This window comes from Plectrocnemia conspersa, unplaced genomic scaffold (assembly GCF_051122295.1).
Source record: "Plectrocnemia conspersa isolate PC_06_02 unplaced genomic scaffold, ASM5112229v1 ptg000010l, whole genome shotgun sequence".
NCBI classification, from domain to species: domain Eukaryota; kingdom Metazoa; phylum Arthropoda; class Insecta; order Trichoptera; family Polycentropodidae; genus Plectrocnemia; species Plectrocnemia conspersa.
The window spans coordinates 27,964,511-27,981,646 of record NW_028277174.1 but is presented as its reverse complement, the minus strand read 5'-3'; the positions used below and the strand labels follow the sequence as shown (position 1 = coordinate 27,981,646).

At 26.7% G+C, this 17,136-nt stretch overlaps 1 protein-coding gene and 1 non-coding gene across 5 annotated transcripts in view; both read right to left on the bottom strand.

The window, feature by feature from the left end:
- LOC148231263 (alpha-N-acetylgalactosaminidase) overlaps positions 1–11,712 on the bottom strand; it is a 36,536-nt gene extending 24,824 nt beyond the window's left edge. For 2 of the 4 annotated variants that reach the window (XM_088194681.1, XM_088194683.1), the window contains exons 1-2: positions 11,455–11,676; positions 11,293–11,364 (exon numbers count right to left, since the gene is read on the bottom strand). The gene's annotated coding sequence lies outside the window, so the exon portion shown is untranslated. Of the gene's footprint in view, positions 1–11,292; positions 11,365–11,454 lie in introns of all 4 variants that reach the window. The other 2 variants (XM_088194682.1, XM_088194680.1) reach the window with 2 other exon arrangements.
- Positions 11,713–16,812: 5,100 nt separating this feature from the next.
- TRNAY-GUA (transfer RNA tyrosine (anticodon GUA)) lies at positions 16,813–16,901 on the bottom strand. The gene is given in 2 exon segments: positions 16,813–16,848; positions 16,865–16,901. It is a non-coding gene; the product is annotated as a tRNA-Tyr (tRNA).
- Between the last annotated feature and the right edge of the window lie 235 nt (positions 16,902–17,136).

The window sequence follows — 17,136 nt, the reverse complement described above, 5'->3', positions numbered from 1 at the left end:
TTTATAATTTATTTTAATATAATTAATATTTTTCAAACATAGGTGTCATGCAAGAAATCAGCTAGCATCCATTCCATTTTTTGTCGATTGTGTTATATTAATCTTTGACATCTTGTATGTTTTATTAACGAGCTGACAAACAATAATATATATGACTAAATTGAAAACATGAATCATCTTCGCTCAATGCATGTATAAATATTTACAAAAAATTACCTTTAATGGATAAATATATAATAGAGGCAATTATTCGAATCAATTTTACGCTTTGTTATTATGGTCATTAGTCATTTGTCAGTAGTTAATTGGACAAAGAATCTCAAATTATAAATAGATCTATTGTATAGTATTTGCAATAATATATAATAAGAACAATGCAAAACGATAACAAAAAAATATTTATTCAATAATAATGCGTTGACCTTCCATATGGATCGAGGAGCATACGTGAGTCATTTTTGACTGTGTGATTTTTGAGAACCGTCAGTCGAGGGTGAGCATCAATCATCTCAATTGTGGTCCATAGGGAGATTATGCAATATAGTTCATTATGGCCACAATGGTGTTCAATCGAATGCGTGTGAAAATGAAAGTTCTCGCTTCGAATGTCGGACTAGTACAAGCGTTACCGTTACTCAATGAGCTTCATTCATATGGTGCGGTTCTCAAAGTGTGCGTTTCATTAAATCGTCCATGAACATATGTATTATACATACATATGAATATCTACAATAAGCTTTGATATGTTTCATAAATTTATTTTACTTTAACATGATTTAAATATTCATGTGAAAAGTTAAGATATGATAGCAGTAGTGTGTCAAATAAAAAGAAATTCTAAGTTTTCTAAAAGAAAACACTGCATAGTTTTGCAGAATTATATGACTCTTGATCTTAAATGGCTAAGAAGAAAATCGTTTTAATGTTAAGATAATATAAAAACTGTTAGCAATTATGTTGTTATATATTTATTGTATTACTACTGGTCTCCTGACAACGTGGCATATAAATCGTGATCATAATAACCATTTAATGGAACAAGAAATTAAATATATATATTTTAAAATAATATATAAGTAGTATAGTCATTGTTTTAATTTATTAATAATTATAAAATTATTAGGAATATAAGCATTTGATAATTGTAAAATATACAAAACCAAGGGCAGATAATCGAGAATCTATCATGCAGATGAGCATTTATAAATCATGTTATTACTTTTTTAATAAATTAATTTAAAAAAATGTTATTGATTTATTAATTAAAAGCAATTTGTAAAAGCAAATTTATTATTGCGAAAGTTTATGTGGCGTAATGTATGCGTATTATAAGAAATCAGAGCGGTTAAAGAGGTTTTAACCGCTTTAAACAAAGATTATCATGGTTAAGTCATATATTGATTTAGTATAAAATACGTAACGATGTCCATGTTCAATTCTAAAAAAAATGTTTATTCATAATTGCATAAGCAAATAAATACGACTATGCATATAATGACTTTGAAATTATAGCCCATATAATAACGGTTTTGTTTTTTGTAGTCGGTTTCGATAGTTATTTATTTTATTACCGGATAATACCCATATTGCTCATGTGACTGTGTAAAATGCTCACATGTTACTAAACAAAAACATAGATAGCCGTTACAACACAAATGGCAAAATGATGGATTGTTATGTATAGCTAAGACGGCGTGGGTTCTTCTAAATCTAAAATTTCGATTGTTGGGAAAATTTTCTTCAAAGTTCTGTTGCACAAGTCAGGAAGGTGTTAAAGTAGACGACTTCGGGAAATGAGCGTTTCGACAATTATTATTATGTAGAAGTTACTCAATGACTTTTGAAACTTTGCGAAATTTTTTTAAAGAGTCAAGGTTTAGATGAAGTTTTTTGCATTGCACAAAATGAAAACATTGCTCTTTTGTGTGTGTGTATATCGAACGTGCATGTTACTAATTGGCGAGTGGTTGAACTAATAAGTAAACTGACCAGTTATTGGGCGTGTTAACCGGTTGTCGAAACAATTAACTAACCGCTCGTTGACAGTATTGGATTTGTTCTCATAAATCAGTACAGCTTTCTTTCAGCCTTAACATTGAATTAGTAAAATTGAATAGTTAAAATATAGGTTATTTGTTAAACAATTTGTTTGAAATAATATGATTTAAATAACAACCCGTTGTATATATATATATATAAATAAACAATAAATATAATTAATGTATTGTAGAGAAAGTAGTTATATTATAAAAATATCAAGGGATAACATTAATCAATATATATATATATTTATGGTATTAAACTACAACTCTAAAAAGTAGGCTTGTAAATACATATTATAGTATACGTTAAATATATGATTAAAAACATTAAATGATACACTTAAAAATGGTCTGTTTTATTACCGTAAAATAAATTAATATAAAAAAGCAATATAACCTTTTTAATTGTGTTTATGTGCTACTTTTAAATGCGCTATATGTGCAAATTTATTACAATATTATAAAAATTATTAAGGTAATCAAAAGTTATAAAGAGACTCAAAAAATAGTTTTAGTCATACAGCAAAAATGTTTTGAATGTAATTCTGTGAGTAAATTTAATCGTAATTAATTTCTATTATGTATAAAAATGCATTTCTTATTAAATAATAATATTACATACAAAAAAACTTATTTTCAGTAGTTTTTTATGTATATAGTAAAACATCTACTTGTACTTTTAAATATGTCCTAAGTTATCATTACGAAACATAATTTTAACAAAATATATTTAGAAAATTTATTAAGTAATTAAGCAATAATATGTCTTACATTAAAATTACAATTATTTTTTTTTTAAATTACTAAGAATTAGATTTTTAATTTAATCAAGTAAATAAAAATGAATTGATAATTATTGAAGTATTTTATATAATAATAAGCATCTAAATTTATTATTATATTAAAATATATGTTATGCTGTATAATGCATTTATGATTAAATAACAATATTGCATACGATATAAACACATAACACATTCCAATCTGTGTCTAATGGGTGACCTTTCTATTTTTTCTGAAATCCAGTTACGGTAGAGTACCTATCAATTTGTCATGTGTACATATTGATATTGACCTAAAAATATTTTTTACATAATGACTTTGCTAAAAAAACACTTCATTGCAATCGCAATCATTCACTACATCAAATAAATAATTAAAGGCTAATACTCAAATTTTCAACCCTCATACATATACAGAAAAATTAGTCACAGACCAATTTTATTTTCAAAAATATATTCGTTAGTGGTAATACTGGTTTTTAACGACTTCACTAATTCGTCAATTAACATACGAACGAACTGCGTGACAATTGCATAAAAAACTGTGCGAAATCGTTTCGAAAATCGCGAACGCAATACTCAAAAGTTATGTAAAAAATCACATAACCGTAAAAAAATTAGTTACTTCGCCAAATTCCCGTGAGATTTGACATCTATATATGTATATGTATTTTGTTAAAAAAAATGGTACTAATGGTTTTAAAAAAATAGTTCTTATCTACTCTCATATCCGCTGAGGGCAATAAATACACTCTCTAAAACCACTGCTTGTTTCACTGTTTCCTGTGTGCGTCAATTATCATCAATATAATCCTTTGCTCGCACTGATTGAAATACAGAGTGTTTTATAATATATGTTAAACGTTAAGTTAACATGCTGTAAACGACGCAGTTAAATAGTTATTATATTTGACCCATATCTTATTTGTTCCAAGCATCATTAGTGGCATTACAGTTATAGTTATAGATTGATTTTTTTTATATTTTTAAGCAGCTTATTAAAATTATCTTAGTGATCTTTAAAAGTCTAATTAAGCTATGATTATTTATAGCTGAAAGGAAAAGTGTTGCGTTAATCAATGGGAAATCAATAGTTTATTAATACAGGTGAATCGTGGAAGACGATCGTGCAAAACCTACAATGCCTTAACAAGTTTAAGAGGAAAGTTTCATGAAGGTCTTTCTCTTTTTATAGAAGTATTACTTTGTGAATTGTATGTCTGATCAGCATGAATTTCTAAAAAGCCTAGAAAATAATGCAAATAAAATTTCATTCATAATATAAATTAAAATGGATAATTTTTCTTTTATAAAATGAATTGTCTTTAAAGTACAAACTTAAATAACTTAATTGTGTTTATTATTTATGTATTTTCTATTTTTCTCCTATTTTACTCTATAAAAGTTTTTTCTCTAATTTGGATTTTATAGACTTATATTTTTATTCTATATATTTATTAATTTTATCTTTTATGAATTCATAATGGTTGTAAACCATTTTAATGTATTTATTTTAAATTCTGTAATAATTATTAATTTTTGCTTTGGAAAGATTCGGAAAAATCATTTTTAATTGCAATTTTGTGTTTGATTATATTAAAATATATTCCATTGTATATATGAAATTGGGTATAGCATTATAAATATGCATATTTGAAAAATAAAAGTATTTTTTTATTATAAAATTGTTATTTTAGCGATCTCTGATTTGAAATATGTTGAGAATAATTTCGAAATATTTTTGTTTTACTAAACAACTCTATATTATTTTATGTCATTTCATAAAATTGTTTTTACACAAAAATATGGATGTGCTCAGAGAAATAATTGATCAAATCAATAAAAAGTATAATCAACGCATAACTTGACTCTTGATATTTATGTGAAAAAAATATTATAATGTGTAATTTTAGCGAAATAATTCATTTTTCTACTAATCAGAAGTAATCATAAAAAATATAAATTGACGCTTATAAAAAACTATATGTTAGCAAAAAGTTATATACGGAAATGTATACCCTATATCAGCGTTTCTAAGCCGAGGTCCATGTGGCCCAAATAAGCCAAAAATAATAAAAATATTATATTTAAATAATATTGAAAAGTAAAACTGAAATGTTTTATATGTCATCAGGCTGAATACTATACATTTACATTTTATACCGAATCTTGTCAGTTGGCAAATATCGAGGATTTATCGTAAAAATTAAGTGTCAGATATTTTTTGCATTTATTGCATAATCCATTGTCAGCATTTTGTTGCAAAAAAGTTAGAAGACGTTTACATGCCTCTCTTAATATTGTAGTAAAAATAAAAAAATCGTCTTTTCCGACATATAATATTTTTCGCTTCTTCATTGTTGAATTGCCTTAATCGCGGTATTTTACTTTGGTTTAGTATTGTATCCTTTATGAGAGACAAAGAATTTGGATAAGAAGTGGTTAGTTCAAAATGTGATATATTTTATTTATCAGATATATTTGTAAAACTTAATTTGTTAAACAAACGTTTACCAGGAAAAAAATATAATCTCATAACGTGTAAAAAAGTCATTATTGCTTTTCTTGGAAAGCTCAATATTTTTCAAATTAATGTTGGACGACGTGAGTAAACACAATTTCCATCATTGGCCATTATTGACAGTGAAATACAAGATTATGATCTTTATATAAATATTGAACATTTGAAGCAGCTTCATGAGGATATGTTGGTTCGATTTAGTGATACTATAAATATAAATATTGCAGATTGAGTGATAGATCCATTTAATGTGAATGTAATTTAAACTATAAGTTAGATTTAAACTACAATATATGCATATAATTTATGGATAAGTACTGAAATATCGAGTACATTTTTACAGCTCTAAGAGAGGGCAAGTTTATATTTCCTTGCATTTCCCACATCTTATCTGGTTGAATTTCAATTTAGTCGAGAAATGCATCTCTTCTAAAAAGCTAGTATTGATGTTGTGAATATATGCGATCTTTGTTTGTCACTGACAAAATTGCACCTAGATATTAATAAACTTGCTAGTTTGCATCAAACGCAATGATTTTATTAAATAAAATAATTCTTCAATCTTAAAAGAAACAGTATACTATTTTATTTCTCCTTTTTCATTTATTTTACTCGAAAAACTATTGTAGGTTACTTAAAAGAGGCGCAAAAAGCTTGAGAAACCCTGTCATAGATTACTAATATTACATGTATATGCAGGAATCTGAAAAATTCAAGTATTCTGCAGAGATCTATTTTTGATGATCCTGTACAAAATTCCATTGATCTCCTTAATATATTATAGTATCGAAAAACAAAACTACCATATTATATGACTTAGGAATTCGAGTTAAAAAAATATTGGCTCATCAAACAGTTTTTAGTCCAAAACAATTCGTCGTAGTTTTATGTGTTTTTGCTGATTTATTTCACATATGCAAGACACGCGAGAGAATCTTATACGCTTAGCCAGCAGCAGTAAACGAAGCAGAAAATCGACTTGAGACAATATTTGTGTATTCCGTGACATGTCGTTATGTCGGTCGATCGCTCCCGATAAACAATGGGTGCTGGATCGCATTAAGCGAACGTGATAAACGATCTTTGCCAATCGGCCATGGGAAACTCTCACTATTGACCGCGCGTTTATGGTTGATACCCATTGTTTGTTATGTGTGGCATGAGCGTCGAAGTTGACGGATTCTGATGTACATACACGAATTTTGTAACGGTTTTTTGCGCCGGACCGGGACCGAAAGTGAAAACACCATTGTGAGGACCATTACGGGACCTGTGGGAAAATCGGCGGGCCGACGGCTCTAAAACGGTGGGTCGGTGAACCAACAAAATCAGTGTGGGCGTTTTGTTTATTTAGCTAATAACGCGGTTACAATAGCATTTTCAAGTATGTATATAAACAGTAATGTAACAAGTGATTTGTTAAATGAATATCTGGCATACTTCACAATTATTTAATAAACAGTCTGAATTTATTGAACCGTAATATTAAAAAAATATGGCATGAATAAGTGCCCCCCACATATTAACGAATTTCGAAATCGCGAGCAAAAATATTAGCTGCGATGAAATGGTTAAGGGCAATGAAAGATTGATAACAATATATTAAAATTTTGCATTTTTTCTACCAAAAATATGATCTCTATATATGGAATCATATGCTGGTCATAGCTGTCGTTAGTTCATTATTTTTGTTTGTGACAAACATACAAATTATACAGATTCAAAGTACACATTGAATTTTTTTAAAACCGACTCTTAATCTTTGGATTATAAATATAGATTTTTTAATTAGATATTTTGTATAAAAATGGAAACATAAAAATTCTGAATTTTGTCTAATTATGATTGCAGTGATAATGCCTTTTTATTGTAATTTGAAACATATTACTGAACTAAATCATTTTTATTTATTGCTATTTTAAAAGTTAATTTAAAGCGTTTAAAAAATCATTAACAATTATATAGATAATAATCAGGTGTTAGTCGTCGTATTTCGTACATATGAGAATATTATATTTTTATAATAATATATTTTTACAGAAGTAGATTATTTATTAGTGTAATTATGGGTATATTAAAAGGCAATGTATAGATTTGTCTACGAAATTGATGGAACTTTCACACTGTTCTTTTACAAAAGCTAAGTACTTTAGTTAAGTAATAGTTGCTCATTATGGAAATGACTACTGAATACAAAGAAGTAGTATAATTTTTGATGTGATTTTGCTACCAAAATATTTACTATTTGGTATTAAAGTAATAGTTAATAGAACATACAAATTAAAAAAATATTTACTGACATCTTTAATTAACAAATTAGGCAATTTTTATGATAATTATATTATCCAAAATTTTACATAAAAAGATAAGAGCGTTTGAATTTAAATAGTAAAAATAATCATTGAGTACAAGTTTTTTGTAACGACCATATATAATAAGGGCGTAAAAACTTTTGTGTGTATATTTTGTCCGATGCACCGCGTTTTAGCAGCCTACCCAAAAAGGACAAAGGACAAAGAACCAACGATGTATAGCGGGTTGTATTGTGAATGACACAAGTGAATTTAATAATTCAGTTGTATTATATTATAAATATCTTAGGTTAAATATTTTCACTGTATGTGAAATATTTTCACTGCTTTTATTTGTGCAATATTTTTTGTTAATATGTGTATTTAATAAGCATGTGTGTATTTAAGCAAAACATTTATCATTTAATAATACATAATAGTAGGAATATTATCACACATCAAAAAGCACATCCCATATAAAATGGAATCATCCATATTTGTTCTTTTTTGATTTTTGAAAATTTTTGAATAGTCCTCACACATTTTTGCAATCTGCCGATTCTTATGCAGAGCATTTATAATTTAATTATTTATGTAATTCTTAGATTACCAAAAAAAAAATATGACTAATTAGAGTAGTTAGGTAAATCGTAAACCATTTTTTGCCATTCGAATACTTTCGACGTCTATTAAAAGCTTTCAATAAAGCATGCATTTTTAAAAACATCTGGCATGGATCTACCCTTTTTTATGCAGTAGTACAAAAAACATTTAATCGTTGTAAAACATTGAAAAATATTCATACAAAATTATTTGTATTAACAAAAAAGCTCTATGAAAAGGATCGATTTAGAATTTTTCTTGATAAATAATTCTTAAAAATAAACATTACTCATGACTCAAAACGCCAACTTTCATTTTGTAAAGCTTTCGAAAAGTCGATTGTTTAATACTTTATAAAACATATTCATACTGCATTTTTCTTATTATTCGAATCGTTTGAAGCCAATTTTTAAAAGCCAAAAAAATTCCTACTTCTTGTTTTAGGTTGATTTCTTAAGTAACACTACTTAATTGTTTTTTTCATTTCATTTTTATTAAGACCAGTTAATACTGATGTTTATCATAGAGATTCTACAATGAAACACAAAATCATGTATAAGATTTACTGCATTTTTCATATCACTTCTAAAATATCACATATAAAATAAAAGTAATTACTCATTATAAAAAATAAAAGTAATTACTCATTATATAAAATAAAGTTTCTCTTAGGTTTTAATTACTGTTTAAAATGTTTTTTTTATAAAAATGTTTAAATGTATTGTAAGAATCTTGATATTTTACTGCGTGACACAATATCATTAAAAATTCTATTTATTTTTTTCAACTTAAACCCATTGTCTTTAAATAATATTATCTTATTGTAACAATTCACACAAATACTATATGATTATATAGATAAGATAAACGCACGTAAATGTGTGCGAATAATTATGAATATTTAATATTTTACAGTTACTAAACATTGAATATAATTTACATTAATTATAATGAAGTAACAATTTTAACCATGTCTTTTAAAGTAGGACTTAATTTCAAATGACAATTTAAACGTCACATTTAAAAGAAAACTGACGAAATTAATTAACAAGTACTTTCTAGTAAGATATTAATTAAAAGATTAAAGCTATTGTTGATAAACATAATTAGAATGAAAAAATGAACTAAAGATAAAATGTGTTATTTTGTTTGTATATCTAATAGCTTTTTACCTGTTAAGAAATCAACTAAAAGATAACATGAAGTAAAATAATCCATGTAAAAATAATTTGCTAGCTGCTCTAACTTATGTATTACATATATTTTCACGAAAGGTGATTAATCTTTTACAGTTACAATTATTTATATACATCTTATTTTATAATTTAGCAAAAACATTTTTAAAAAAACATTTGATTGGAAATAATATTATTTTAACTTCATGAAATCAAAATTTTGTTATTAAAATTATTTTTTCAGCATCTTTTTAAATGGTTATTTAAATAAAAAATACATATATTATCATTGTCAGTCGTATATTTAGAACAAGTTCAATGGCATTCCAATAGCACTTATTCAAGGCCCAGATAACCGTGAATGGACGGTTCGAATCGACGAATTTTACACATTTACTCAAAAGAGAGACGTTTTTTCACTATGAAAATAGTTCAGTTGCTAAGCATATAAATATCATAGAATCATTATTCTTAAAGGACAATTTTCAACCATAAACTTTATTTTTATTTATATGAATTTTTCACACACTCCCATAACAAAAGCTTTCTAAATAATTTAATATAAATTGTATGCTATTTTTCCATTCAATTAAAAGTGAAAATGCTTTTAAAGATATACTTTTTTAAAAATAGTTTTTAGATATATAATTTATCTGGTCTTTAAGTGTTAATTACGTTCGCTTTCATAACTCGTTTGTTAATAATAACTGTCACCGTTAATAATTTAGCATAATATACGGGTATGCATTTAATGGTTAAATATTAATTTATGATTTTATTAAAAAAACTGAAGCATTATTAGTCATGGTACATATATAGTACAGCTCCCAATTCTTTAAAGTTGCACTTATGAATAAATCATTTTCAATTTGCATAAACAATTTCGGCTGTATGTGGGGAATGTTAAAACTGAATGAAAGGCATGTGTCAAATTGATTCGTTTTGCTCACCATGATGCAAATGAAGCTTTTTGATATATTAAAGATGAAGAATTGCCGACGTGAATGTGTATTAAAACTGTGTATAAATGACGGCTATTAGTTACAGTTTAGAGCCTAATTAATATTGATATATTGAAATAGAACAATATGTACATTTATGTATAATATGTTTCACACGCTTAAGTGTAATACAATGTGTATTAAATATAAAAGCCTAGACGTATTTAAAATAAATGCTTTGATTTTTTGAGATCTGATTACAAGTAATTGTCGCATAAAATACCATTAGCTTTATTATATACAATTTTAGGAAAGGGATTGCTATAATAGAAAGAAAGTTTAATCACTTCGACTAAAAAAATATTTGTATGACTTCTTAAGCGTTTAAAACATAGTGTGTGATTAGAAATCCTATAGCTTTCTTTATTCTATTAAAACAATATAAAATCTATAGAATCATACAATTGTGTACCCAATACTACGCCTGCTTGAAAGGTTTAAAGATCAGGTAGCAGAAAGTAAAGGGAAGATTCAATAGAACAGATAAGGAATATAAATTATTCATATAACCTTCTGAGAATACCACACTTCAATTATTCTCAACTAAAGAATCTACCGTGAAGTAAACTTGTATTAAATACTAATACATTTTTTATTAATAACTGGTTCTATGGTCTAAACGACTACAGTGAGATGTGGACATATTATATGGAGAAATTATAACCATATGTATGAATGTTGACACAATTAAAAATAAACATGTTTGATAAAAAATAATCATAACGCCGGGAGGAAAGTGATATATTTACATGTGTATATGCAAATATTATCATTTTGTATAATAAGATAGTATATTATCTGTTTGTTTATATGATTATGTATACTGTTTGTTTGTGTTTTGAATGAATTGAAAATATTAATAATATGATTTAATTACCTGCTACAAGACGGTATCGACGATATCGCAGTTAACGTTTGGCGTAGAACTTTTACAAATAACAATTTGTGCCTGCGTACAAATAACAAAACGATGGTTTTATAGAATAAATAACAGATTTCTCACATCACAAACACGTATGAAAGTGAATACAGCACGCACGTACAGAACGTAAATAGATGCAACAGCCGGCTCTGTGAAATTCGTTCGGAGTACAAGCGAAAATGATCACTTAAAAATCAAATTAAAAATATTATCAACATAAATTACGGTCCAAAATGATCCTTATTATGTTTATTATTATTTTTAATTGTTAATTTATTTTTTTATTGTACGGTCTTAGAGAAGAAAGCGTCCGTCTAGCGCAGAAATCTGCGCTCAACTGACGTTCACTCTCCACCGCAGAAGCCTAGTGAACGCTGAGTGCAAATAATAAAAATATATACGACGGGTTTTATGTGTTGGTGTGGGTTGTGTGTATTTGGATGGGTGTGTGAGTGTGTTAATATGATGATTCGATTCAGTGTCAGCCCCTCGGACAATAGGAAGTTTCGGTTTAATGCACTTAACCGTGATCTTAACTGAAAGGTTACCTGAGATTTATTTGATCAGAAATTAATTAATTTAATTTCATTATATGCGCTTGCTATAATTAATTATTGTTGATACTATATTTTTTGCTTAAAAGACAAATTTGACAATACGTCAAAATTGCAAGGTTTCCTATTTTATTTTAAAAAAATTTTGTTAAATTATTCGTTGAAAAAAATGTTTTAATAATTTATTAAAATAAAATGTATTTTATGTATATTGTTCATATTCACTTAAATCTGAGTATTGTGCCTTATAAAGTATTATAATTATATTTTTTTTAAGTATAAAAGTGAAATTGTTCAGAGCTATTTTTTTAATTATTTTATTTGTATGTATAAGTTTTTTTTTTATTGTAGTCGATATTTCATAAATTTCTCGTTATTTGTAAAGCGCAGCTTGTTTATTATTTAGCTAAAATTATTAATTATATTTTTTGCCACAATAATTAAATGTGAATTTAAACGCATAATTCAATATTTATGTTTATTTATTCTCTATGACCAAAACTAATGGCGGACGACCGGTGGTGCCTCGTCCACCGATCACTTTATTTATATCATTCATAAACCATACAACTACTAGTTAACATTATAAACTTTTAATTGCAACCCGTCACAATCCGTCCGCTAAAGTTGTTTTTGTAACCAACGATTTTATTAATTTAAAAATACAAATACGTATAATGTGCTGCTTAAATGTTTTTGTAACTGTATTAAATAGTTTGTTATTATTTAATGTGATTAATAAAAAAATACAATATAGACTTTTTATATGTATATTTTTGTCTCAATATCGACTTAAAAGTTTCTCGCTCAAAGCGAAAAAGTTTCACAGCAATATACTTTACAATTTTCCATTTAACAATTTAAGATGGTAATCTTAATGTCTCAGATAAATGATCCACATCTGAACGTGACCCGAATCGAACATCAAAAATCATAAAGATCTTTATCAAAAACACACATAAAAGCCATTTCAAGAGTCGATTTAACAAAGATGATCGTTCAGATCTGACCCATAAAATATCTTCGCTCGGATTTATTAGCCTTTGTCTTTTTCCAGAGCCTATGAAGCAAGACAAAAATTCACGGGTCATCATTAGGGTTAATTTCGCAACGTTTTTCAATTCGGTTCATGGTCAGACCCCATTGAATCAGTTATTTGTTGTTTTCAATTCATGGGCGTTCTTCTCTAAGCATTCATTAGTAAATTAGATACAATCGTGACATCGGCTTCTTTTGATCCTGGCCCAGGATTTATAATATATTTTTTTAATGAGCGATTATATAATGTTAATGTATGGTGTTGATGAAATATAAATTACAGGAAAAGGGCTAAAACTACAAGTCGTGATGTAGGCAAAGCTATGCTGACTTGACATTTTGTAAAGGTTTAAAAAATCGTTTATTTATTACCGTGGGCGTGGATTTCATAAGCTTATAACATTTTTTTATAATGGCCGGTGATTTATATAATTTTACGATTTTTGTCTTAAGGTCACTAATATTTATGTAACAAGAATATAAAACCATTTTATTGCTTGTTTTTTCTCTTTATTTTGCCACATAGATATCAAATGTGTCATATCACATAATTTTATTCAAGGTCATTTTGTAAATAATATTTGTGTCGTGTATTTTTATTTTTATAAATAAACCAAAGACGAGAGAGTCTTACAAAGTAATTATTTCAATATTTGATAGTTAATTTTAAAGGGCAGTTAAATTGCTACTACAGCTCCTCTGTAGAAATGAAAACCGGTTTTACTATAAGTTCGTCTTCTTTGCCGCTTCTAGATTGTAAATTGTGGTTTTGAGGTTTTATTCTATCAACATTTTTACCTGATATTCTGTCAACAGTAATTTAGAACCTTTAAGGTGTTGAGCTGCATTTATAATGTAATCAGTATATATATATACATATAAATAAAACATTGTATCAAACTGTAAAAATGTGTAACATTATTTTATATTATTGGCTAATTATTATCTAGTTTAATTACTAACAATTTATAAACTAGCCGTAACTTTTTTGATGAATTTATATTTGAAGTTACCGATTTAATTTTAATATATCCTACCTACTAAGTTAACAGGTCAAATTAAATTTGTGTTCATAGATGAATAGAATTTTTTTAATGTAGCGATTAAGAGTTCATTTTTATTATTGTATTTTTCATGATATGGCAAAATCGTATGCTACATAATTTTTTACAATATAAAAAAATAGTATGTATTTTTATTAAATCTTAACCGTTTAGATGCAATTTACAAATGGTATATGATTAGTAATATGAATCATCATTTCATGGCTTGTTTTTGCTATTTCACATTTTGGCAACTTGCTCAACCGGGCTTCATTCCCGAGCAATAGAGTTTGCTACTGTTAGATGGTATGCTTCGAAAAATCAAATTTGTTATGATGAATAAATGTATTTATATTAAAAATCTCTTTTTTTGTTTCATCTATTTTTTGGTAATATAATATAATTAAATTAGCACAATTAGATCTCTTTGTCGCACAAGGGTAAACATTTTGTCTCACAATCCAACAATGGTGAGACACACGCGAACCATTGTCAAAGTGAAACATTTCATCTAATTGTACATCACGGCATTTAGGTTCATACATAAGACAATGATATTGACCTTATACTGCGATAATTGCAACATTTCATGTGCAATAAAATAAATTATTATTCACATCTTGACTGACAGAAAAGGGCACAATTAAATAAATTATAGTGCGATAGACAACTGGTCCAGTTAAATTGACTTTCAATTTTATTTTATTAATTCTTTAAAAAAACACATATTAAGCCTTTGCTATGCATATTGAAGCCCCAAAAAAGTCCATGGTTTAAAGTGAGCGTAGCTTAGAAATATAGTGATACATTTACAATTTTACATGCATTATTTTGGCAGGATTGAACATGATTTTTCAAACACAAAGACTTGATTTACATGTAAAAATATAGTTTTATACTAAAAAATATTTTCTTTAAGCTAACTTATCAATCAGAAGAACTTAGTTATATATAAATTTAAATTATATTATGCCATTAGTAACAATTAGTCATTCTTAATCGCATGCTCCGATGATGTACACTAAGTGTGCATGAACAAATTTGTAAAAATTATTGATTAAAGGGCATTCAATTTAACTTTATAATATGCATATATTTCCCATAAATAGATACATTTCTTAAACAAAAAATAATAAACGACTTAATTGACGATATGTTTAAATACAATTTACTTAATGAAACGTTTCTATATATTAGTTGCTATTCTACTTTACTCAAATATTTCTGGATTTTAATTATTAATATTTGTTTCTCAGCGTCTTAAGAAAAATTATTGTAGTGAATTTGATTCTAAAAAACATTTAATGTTTTATTAAACTTCATTTCCAAAACTGTATCATCAAATCTTCTGTATCGGATATATTTTTTGGATATCATATGTATTTATTTTGATTTTCATCTTCATTCAGCATATCAACATCATGCGATATTGCAACATTGAATTTGTACCTGAATTTTTATTAAAATATTTATTTTTGTCACATCCGATAATGACATATGTATTGTATTTATCTAATTTGCTAGGTACATATATTATATTATGGATAAATACCTAAAATATAAACCCTTTTATTCAATATATTTTTAAAGATATTCAGATAATAAGATGACATGTACACACAGTGTCCATCACAGTGTTGGCACACACAAGGCATTAATTTTTAGTAGATCGAAGATTTTGAAGCACTTTATTTGAAGGATAAACATATGTCAAAAAATACATATTTATTTTAACAATAAAATATAAATCTATTTGCAGAAAGAGCAGAAAACTCTTTTATTATTGTTTAATGCTATTAAGATTAACATAGTATGAATTCTAAATTGAATCATATCTAAATCTTAAATGGAATAAAGTATAATTCAGGTTAGTTAGTGATAATCATCTATCAGTTTTCATTTAATTAGACGCCAAATAACGTCAATTGTAAAGTTTTGCTCTTCCTACATTGAAATATAATAGTATTTTTTTACTTTGACGTTTCCAATTATACTCACAAAACATATTAAACGGCACATTTTAAGTTATTATAAATGAAAGTAAAATTGTTAATTGATTATTTTTACAATAGAAGCTAAAATTAATGTAATGATTTACATATCGCATGTTTTACTACCATGAATAAAAAAATACAGGAAAAACATCTCAGAATTTCATTTTAATATCGCATTATAGCTATGAGTAATACAAATTAGTTGCATTTATCGTTATTATTATAGTAATCGACACAATCGCCTTAACCAACCAACCGTATTATATTCCTATCTGACGTAGGAAGATAAAACTGTCTAATTGCAGTTATAAAATGAATAATATAGCAATTTTAGCGAGACGAATACAATCCATAAGTGCGTGATTAATTTTATTTTGACTTAACTCCAATCGCGTGATAGATAAATAGATTGTCTTAACAAATACATGCTAATCGTGTAGAACAGTTAACTTCCTGGTGATGTACGAAATTAAACGTTAAAGTGTGTAATTATACAAACAATACGATTATAAGCAATTGAAAGTAAATAAGATTTAATATGTAATATTAATTAACAGAAGTAAAACTGTGCTAAGCCAGCGGATAGAAAGTTGTCAATGTGTCAGGAAACGTTTATAACCCGGCAATCTGCAAATGAGCATCGTAATGATCTTCGTATCGCAAATAAAATAAATTTTAACCTGAATAAAATTCAAGCTATAAAAAATTATATGTGAAAAAACTCACTCCGTGAAGATCAACGATTCAATTTGAGTTATTTAAATAAATGTGAAATAATTATTGTAGTATTGTTATTCATTGGATTCGTTGTACCATTAAAAGGATTTATGAATTCAATAAAAAAAATCCTTCGAGCCGGATTTGAACCAGCGACCTATGGATAACTCTTTGTTACAGTCTACAGTCCACCGCTCTACCAACTGAGCTATCGAAGGTGAATGTTTGACGTGTGTTTTTACACAAGTAGCTCTTCAGTGATAAAATGACTTATAAATTCATATCTTAATTGGATTTTTGCTAATTGCTTAATTTGCAATTATATATCACAGTATAAATTAGTAATTAAATATCAGCAATTTGATATTTTAATTGATTTCAAAAACAATATGATTCAAGCTTGTAATTTATTGTATAATCTAGTCAAATATATTTTAACCAGATTTATACTTT